Source organism: Carcharhinus amblyrhynchos, chromosome 28 (assembly GCF_965287045.1).
Source record: "Carcharhinus amblyrhynchos chromosome 28, sCarAmb.v2.hapA, whole genome shotgun sequence".
In the NCBI taxonomy this organism is placed as follows: domain Eukaryota; kingdom Metazoa; phylum Chordata; class Chondrichthyes; order Carcharhiniformes; family Carcharhinidae; genus Carcharhinus; species Carcharhinus amblyrhynchos.
In genome coordinates, this window is record NC_137351.1 from 17,084,373 (window position 1) to 17,092,145 (window position 7,773).

The window sequence follows — 7,773 nt, forward strand, 5'->3', positions numbered from 1 at the left end:
ACACTCTCAGGCACACGCCTGTCAAAGAACAAAGAACAAAGGACAGTACCGCACTGGAACAGGCCCTTCAGCCCTCCAAGCCTCACATTTACCTATCTAAACCAACCACTTATATCCCTCTATAGCCAGCCTGTTCAGATGCATATCAAGATAAGTCTTAAATAAGAACATAAGAACATAAGAAATAGGAGCAGGAGTAGGCCATCTAGCCCTTCGAGCCTGCCCCGCCATTCAATAAGATCATGGCTGATCTGTCGTGGCTCAGTTCCACTTTCCCGCCCTCTCCCCATAACCCTTAATCCCCTCTCTTATCAAGAACCCATCAACCTGCTTCTTAAAAATATTTAGCGAGGCAGCCTCCACCACTTCAACGGGCAGAGAATTCCAGAGATTCACCACCCTTTGAGTGAAGAAGTTCCTCCTCAACTCCGTTCTAAACCGCCTCCCCTTTATCTTGAGGCTGTGCCCCCTAGTCCTACTGTCTTTTTTGAGCGGGAAGAGTCTCTCCACCTCTATCCTATCCATCCCATTCATCATCTTGTACGTCTCAATGAGATCTCCCCTCATTCTTCTAAACTCTAACGAGTACAAGCCTAGTTTATTCAGCCTCTCCTCATAGCTCAACCCCCTCAACTCCGGTATCAGCCTAGTAAACCTCCTCTGCACTCCCTCCAGGGCCAAAATATCCTTGCGCAGGTGCGGCGCCCAAAACTGCACACAGTACTCCAGCTGCGGCCTCACCAATGCCCTATACAGCTGCAGCAAGACCTCCCTACTTTTATATTCAATCCCCCTCGCTATGAAGGCCAGCATCCCATTCGCCTTCCTGACCACCTGCTGCACCTGCAAGCGTGGCTAACATAACTGCCCTGGCCACCTCACTAATTGTAAGCTTTTCCAGTAATTAGCTTCCAGTGGAGGGAGGTCATTTGTAACTAATAAGAGATTATACAGCAGGATCCACCTAAAAGACTTGAAAGGAAGAACATTTTGCTCATCTGATTTCACACTAGCCAGTTTGTATTTATCACCAAAGCGCTCAGTAACATCTTTTCTCAACGACATTTACAACCTGTGTGATTTAATGACAGGGTTTATGGGATTTTATATTTTATGTAAAGAAATCAGTCTGTTGAGATAAGATACAATTGTTTCAACACCTGCTAAAAATCAACTTTTGGAGCAAATTAGCTAATGGAGTGCCCTTGTCCAGTGAGTTTCTGTTCATTTTCACATGATCTTAGCATCTACCCTTGAAAGGTTCGCGGTCTTCTAATTGCCATAGAACTTAGATCCATTCTACTCAATCTCTCTCTCCATACGACAACACTCTTATCCAGGAATCGAGAGTTATGACCTTTACTGCACTTCCTCAAAGCAAATATATTCTTATTTCAGTCCAGAGGTCAAAATACAGCACAATGCACTAGCTGTGGTTCCACCAAATCCTGGTATAATTGTAACAAAACTTCCTTATCTTGTATATTTATCTACATATCCATTCTGCATCTATATGTTAACAAACCAAATGTTGTGTATAAAGACAGCCAGACCCCCTTTGCACATCAACATTTAATAGTTTCTCAGCAATGAAAAACCATTCTATTTTTCTATTCTCCATATCAAAATCAATAACTTCACATTATCCTTCATTACTTCCTTGACCATATTATTTTGCGGACTCTGCATCCTCCTCACTACTACACAGGGACTCAAGAAATAAGAACAGGACTGGGCAATTCGGCCCACCAAGCCTTCTCTGCCATTCAATGCAATCATTGGGTTTTATCTTCACTTTCCCATCTCTTCTCAATACGCCTTTAATTTTTTTAAGACCAAAAATCTTTCTATTCCAGCTTTAATTATATTCAACAGTGGAGCATCCACAACCCTCAGGGGTGAAGAATTCCAGAGATTGAGTGAAGTAATTTTATCTCAGTCCTAAATGATTGACCCCTTTTCCTGAGGCTGTGCCCCCGCTTAGTGTTGACCCTTCAGAATCTTAGATTTCAATGAAGTCGCCTCTCATTCTTCGGATCTCCAGAGAACTTAGACCCAATTTGATCAGATTACTTTCTCACCTGACTGTATTGTCGTCAAATTTAGGTACATTTCCCTTGGCCCTTTTATCTCAGTCACTGATTTAAATTGTAAAGAGTTGATGGCCTCAGACAGATTGGCATAATGGCCATACAGCCTTAAAATGACCCCTTCATTCCTGGTTTTTTTTTAACCTTTTACCAATCCCCTAACTGCAAAAACAAAATACTTCAGATATGGAATTCTGAAATAAAACAGAAAATGCCGGAGATACTCAGCAGGTCAGGCAGCATCAGTGGAGAGAGAAACTTACCTTGAGTAACAAAGTTTTGAGCGATCCCTTACAAATGTCTTCTGAAAATCCTCAAACACCACATACACAGAATTCCATTTATCTACAGTTAGTTACATTCTCAAAAACCACACATTTGTAAATATAATTTTCCTTTTATAAAACCATCCTGATTAATCATGTTTTGATTTTCTAACTGTCTTGTTACCACATCCTTAATAATGGAATGCAATATTACTGCAAAGACTGATGTCAAGTTTCCTCTCTTCCTTTGGCACCAATCTTAAATCTAGGGAATTTTGGGATGCGACATCCAGGGCAGTCACTATCAGTCACTGCTCCTGTTCTCTGCCTACAGGGAGGTGCCAGAAAAGTGGAGAACAACTAATGTGATTCTGCTACTTAAGAAGGGTTGTAGGGATAAACCAGGGAACTACAGACCAGTGAGTTGCATGTAAGTGGTAGGGAAACTATTGAAGAAACTTCTGAAGGAGAGCATCTATCTCCACTTGGAGAGGCAAAGCTTGATCAGGGATAGTCAGCATAGCTTCGTCAGAGGGAGGTCATGCCTAACAAATTAGATTGAACTTTTTGAGGTGACCAGGTGTGTAGACGAGGGTAATGCAGTCAACGTAGTTTACGTGGATTTCAGCAAAGCCTTTGACAAGGTCCCACATAGGAGATCAAGAAGGTAAATTCACACAAGATTTGATAAAGTGGATTCAGAATTGGCTCAGTTGTAGGAGACAAAGGACGATGACAGAAGGCTGCTTTAATGACTAGAAGCCAATGTCCACTGGCGTATCACAGGAATCTGTGTTGGGCCTCCTATCATTTATCATTTATATAAATGACATAGATGACTATGTGGGGGATAGGATTAGTAAGTTTGCAGATGACACAAAGATTAGCCGGGTGGTTAACAGTGAGGCGGAGTGTCTTGGGCTGAATGGTTAAGTGGGCGGATAAGTGGCAGATAGAATTTAAACATGAAAAGTGTGAGCTGGTACACTTTGCAAGGAGTAATTTGACAAGAAAGTACTTAATGACTGGTAGGACACTAGAAAGCTCTGTGGAATAAAGGAGTCTTGGCGTGTTTGCCCTCAGATTTCTGAAAGCAGGAGGGCATGTAAATAGGGTGATGGAAAAGGCATATGGGACACTTGCCTTTATCAATCAAGGCATAGATTACAAAAGCAGGGAAGTTGTGTTGGAGTTGTATAGAACTTCGGTGAGGCCACAGCTAGAGTACTGTGTACAGTTCCAGTCGCCACATTATAGGAAGGATGCAAAGGAGATTTACAAGGATGCTGCCTGAGATGGAGTATTTAAATTATGAAGACAGGTTGGATAGACTTGGGTTGTTTTCTCTGGAACAGAGGGGTGACCTGATCAAGGTGTACAAGATTATGAGGGGCATGGACAGTGTGGATAGGGAGCAGCCGTTCCCCTTAGTTGAAGGGTCAGTCATGAGGGAACATAGGTTGAAAGTGAGGGGCAGGAGGTTTGGGGGATTTGAGGAAAAACATTTTTACACAGAGGGTGGTGACAGTCTGGAATGCGCTGTCTGGGAGGGTGGTGGAGGCAGGGGGTGTCTCACATTCTTTAAAAAGTACCTGGATGAGCAGTTGGCACATCGCAACATTCAGGGCTATGGGCCAAGTGCTGGCAGATGGGATTAGGTGGGAAGTCAGGTGTTTCTCATGTCAGTGCTGACTCGATGGGCTGAATGGCCTCTTCTGCACTGCATGGTCCTATGAAAATATTTGGTTATAATTTCTTCTCTCTCTCTTTTCCTATTCAGATTCTTGTAAAAACGCAATCTGGTTTTAGATTCATTTCCAGTTTGCTCACATTTTAAAAATAACTTATACAAAGTGAGAGAGACATATAAACTAATGTTGTAATTTCCAGGAACAGTGGAGCTTTTGCGGGAATGAGGGAGCTGCAACTCGAGAAATGAAACCATTTCAGACTGTTTGTGGTTTGAGACATTTTTCTGGACTCACTTCCTCGTCTCTGAAATGCAGAGTTGGTGTGAATCAGCAGAAACTCCCTGTTCACGTGACCATGAGATGAACAGGAGTAAGACGGGAGAGAGACATTCACAGCTTCTGAATAAAGTCACTTCTTGTTAACGTGTAGATTTGGAATGAGATTTGAATTAGTTCTGTCTTAATTTGACATCATAGTTTAAAACAAAGATACATTGAAACATTTTTTTAAATTCATTCCTGAGACGTGGGTGTTGCTGGCTGGCTGGCCAGCATTTATTACCCACACCAGAGGATGGAGGGCAGTTGAGAGTCAAACATATTGCTGTGGCTCTGGAGTCACATGTAGAACCCAGGTCCCCAGAACATTAGCTGAGTTTCTGGATTAATAATCTAGCGATAATACCACTAGGCTATCACCTTCAGTGAACAAAAATAGTCACTCAAAGTTATTGCCAAGTAACTTCATCCAAACTGAGTTTCTCGGGTAGTTCTAGATAACTCAGCAATAAAGATTAACCGTCGAACTACTTTGCACCTTGTCATAAACCATTGCTTTGTGAGTAAATACTTTTGTAGATAAGCCACTTTGTATATAGCAAGATGCCACAAGCAGCAAATGAGAAAATCCGATTTATCTGTTTGTGTGGGATTAGGTGAGTAAATAATAATAGTTCAGCAAATTAGGGAGAGCATCTCAGCTCCGGAGAAATTTTTATGGGATCACTAACATCCATCTGAGAGAGGGCTTCTGTTTAACACCTCATCTAAAACACAGCAACTGACCCCCCGGCGCTCCCTCAGCGCCGACCCCCCCGGCGCTCCCTCAGCGCCGACCCCCCCGGCGCTCCCTCAGCGCCGACCCCCCCGGCGCTCCCTCAGCGCCGACCCCCCCGGCGCTCCCTCAGCGCCGACCCCCCCGGCGCTCCCTCAGCGCCGACCCCCCCGGCGCTCCCTCAGCGCCGACCCCCCCGGCGCTCCCTCAGCGCCGACCCCCCCCCCCCAGCGCGGCGCTCTGTGGGGACAGTAAGAAGTCTCACAATACCAGGTTAAAGTCCAACAGGATTATTTGGTAGCACTAGCTTTGGGAGCGCTGCCCCTTCATCAGATGAGTGAAAAGTTGGGTTCAGAAACAGGACAAATATAGACACAGATTCAATTACAAGATAATGGTTGGAATGCGACTCTTTACACGTAATCAAGTCTTTACAGGTGCAGACAATGTGAGTGGAGAGAGCGTTAAGCACAGGTTAAAGAGATGTGAACTGTCTCCAGACAGGACAGTAAGTGAGATTTTGCAAGCCCAGGCAAAGTGGATTACGGATAGTGTGATATGAATCCAAGATCCCGGTTGAGGCCATCCTTGTGAGTGCGGAACTTGGCTATCAGTTTCTGCTCAGCGATTCTGCATCGTCATATGTTGTAAAAGACTCCTTGGAGAACGCTTACCCGAAGATTAGAGGCTGAATGCCCTTGAGTGCTCAAATATTCCCTGTAAGAAGTCTCACACCACCAGGTTAAAGTCCAACAGGTTTATTTGGGAGCACAAGCTTTCGGAGTGTCGCTCCTTCTTCAGATGAGTGACACTCCGAAAGCTATCAAATAAACTTGTTGGACTTTAACCTGGTGTTGTGAGACTTCTTACTGAGGTTACCCCAGTCAGCTTCTCCACATCATGAAGTGTTCCCCTACAGGAAGGGAACACTCTTGCCTGGTGATTGTCACTGCATCTGCATGGTCTCACCGATGTACCATGCCTCGGGATATCCTTTCCTGCAGCGTATCAGGTAGACAAGAGTATGTACCATGTACCTGGTGGATGGTGTTCTCATGTGAGATGATGTGGGGAGATACAGAAACAATGAGATTCTGGCTGGGGCTAGAAATCTCCAGCTCAGATCATTAGCTGCATGAAATGTTCTGTAAAATACAAAATACTTTGTATCAAACAAATAACCCATGGTTTATCGATGCAGTTTGCACTGGGGCTGAGCTAGTGACACATTTCACATAATGTCCCAGAGGGAAATGAAAGTGAGGCAACAAAAGATAAAAATAATTTCCAATCTGGAATACGAACTGTGATCTTAAAATCTAATTTGCATTTAGCTACAAACTCTGATCGTTCAATTCTATATTGTTTATTTTCAATAATTGGTTATATAATATACTTGTTCCTCTCCAACCCAGCAGAGATTCATCCTGGAGATTGAGATGGAGACACAGGAGGGGCAGTGAGAGGGGGAGGCACGAGGAGGGGTGAGAGAGAGAGTGATTGAGAGAGGCAGAGGGAGGGGTAGTGAGTGAAGGAGAGAGGCAAAGGGAGGGGCAGTGACTGAGAGGGAGAGATGGGGAGAGACGAAGGGGGTGTTGGAACATTGACAATTTGTGATGAAATCCTAAATCAGTATGATCTCTGAATGGTCCCGGCAGGATGTCTCTGGAAGTAAACCAGTGAAATGTTCAGTGCGAATATCAGCAATAATCCATTGCCTTATTTGGTGTATCGTTTCAGCATCTGCAATTCCTCCACTGGTTCCCATTTCTGGGTGACAGTCATGAGCTGCAGGAAGGCACAGAGATAAGCAAAGGGGTTTTAATTCCTCTAAGTCTCAGATATGTTATCAAATGTTTACAAAACAAATGACATTAGCTTTAGAAAGACTGGCTATTCTCAATTGCCTCAAACAGCCTTTCATCCCATTTCTGAAAGGTTAAAAGAAACTGGAAAAATACAAACTTTTTTTGATGTTCTGGTGAAGTTTTCTAGTGGAATTCTCCTCAAGAAGGGTTAATAAACACTGAACTAAAGATGAAATATAGTGTTAGTGCTGAGTAAGTGAAATGAGCAAACTCCAGGGGAGTGGTTAAGGAGGAAAGAGTCTTTGTGACTTTGGTTTACCCCCAGTCTGGTGGTCTGAGCTGAGTTTGATGCAGGAACAGAGAGGAGAGCTGGAGCCCTTCACAAAGACCGGAATCTGCAATATCAACCTCAGTCCTGACTCACCAGCCAGCTGCTTTCCACAATTTGTCATTGTGAATCGCCAGTTTGTTTCAATTCCGTCAACATCCTCCTTATTTGCTTATTGCCTAATACTGGATTTTATCTGGAACCAGAGACTTTGCTATTGGACTGAGTCAGTCCCAGAAGCAAGAACATAAAAATACCAAAAATTCACCAAATACCTTCTGGGGTTTCTTGGGGTCTATATTCTCCCAGGGAGTCGGATTACCCGTCTTGTTAAGTCTACAATTTTGAAAACAGGAGAGAAATCGCTTAAAACCAGCTTACCGTTCATTCCAAAATCACTGGCTGTCACTGTCAAAATTTAAACTCGATTTAATTTCTGATTACTCACTGCAGACACACAGCCTCACCCAATCCCAACAACACACCAATCTGTCCACACCCCCCACTGACACTGACACCTCCATCCCACCCCCCAC

The 7,773-nt window shown here is 43.8% G+C and overlaps 1 long non-coding RNA gene across 1 annotated transcript; it reads right to left on the reverse strand.

Annotated features, from left to right (window-relative positions):
* Positions 1-6,451: 6,451 nt before the first annotated feature.
* LOC145359674 (uncharacterized) lies at positions 6,452-7,573 on the reverse strand. The gene is made up of 2 exons (XR_013889617.1): positions 7,513-7,573; positions 6,452-6,889 (listed from the first exon to the last, which is right to left on the reverse strand). It is a non-coding gene; the product is annotated as an uncharacterized LOC145359674 (long non-coding RNA).
* Between the last annotated feature and the right edge of the window lie 200 nt (positions 7,574-7,773).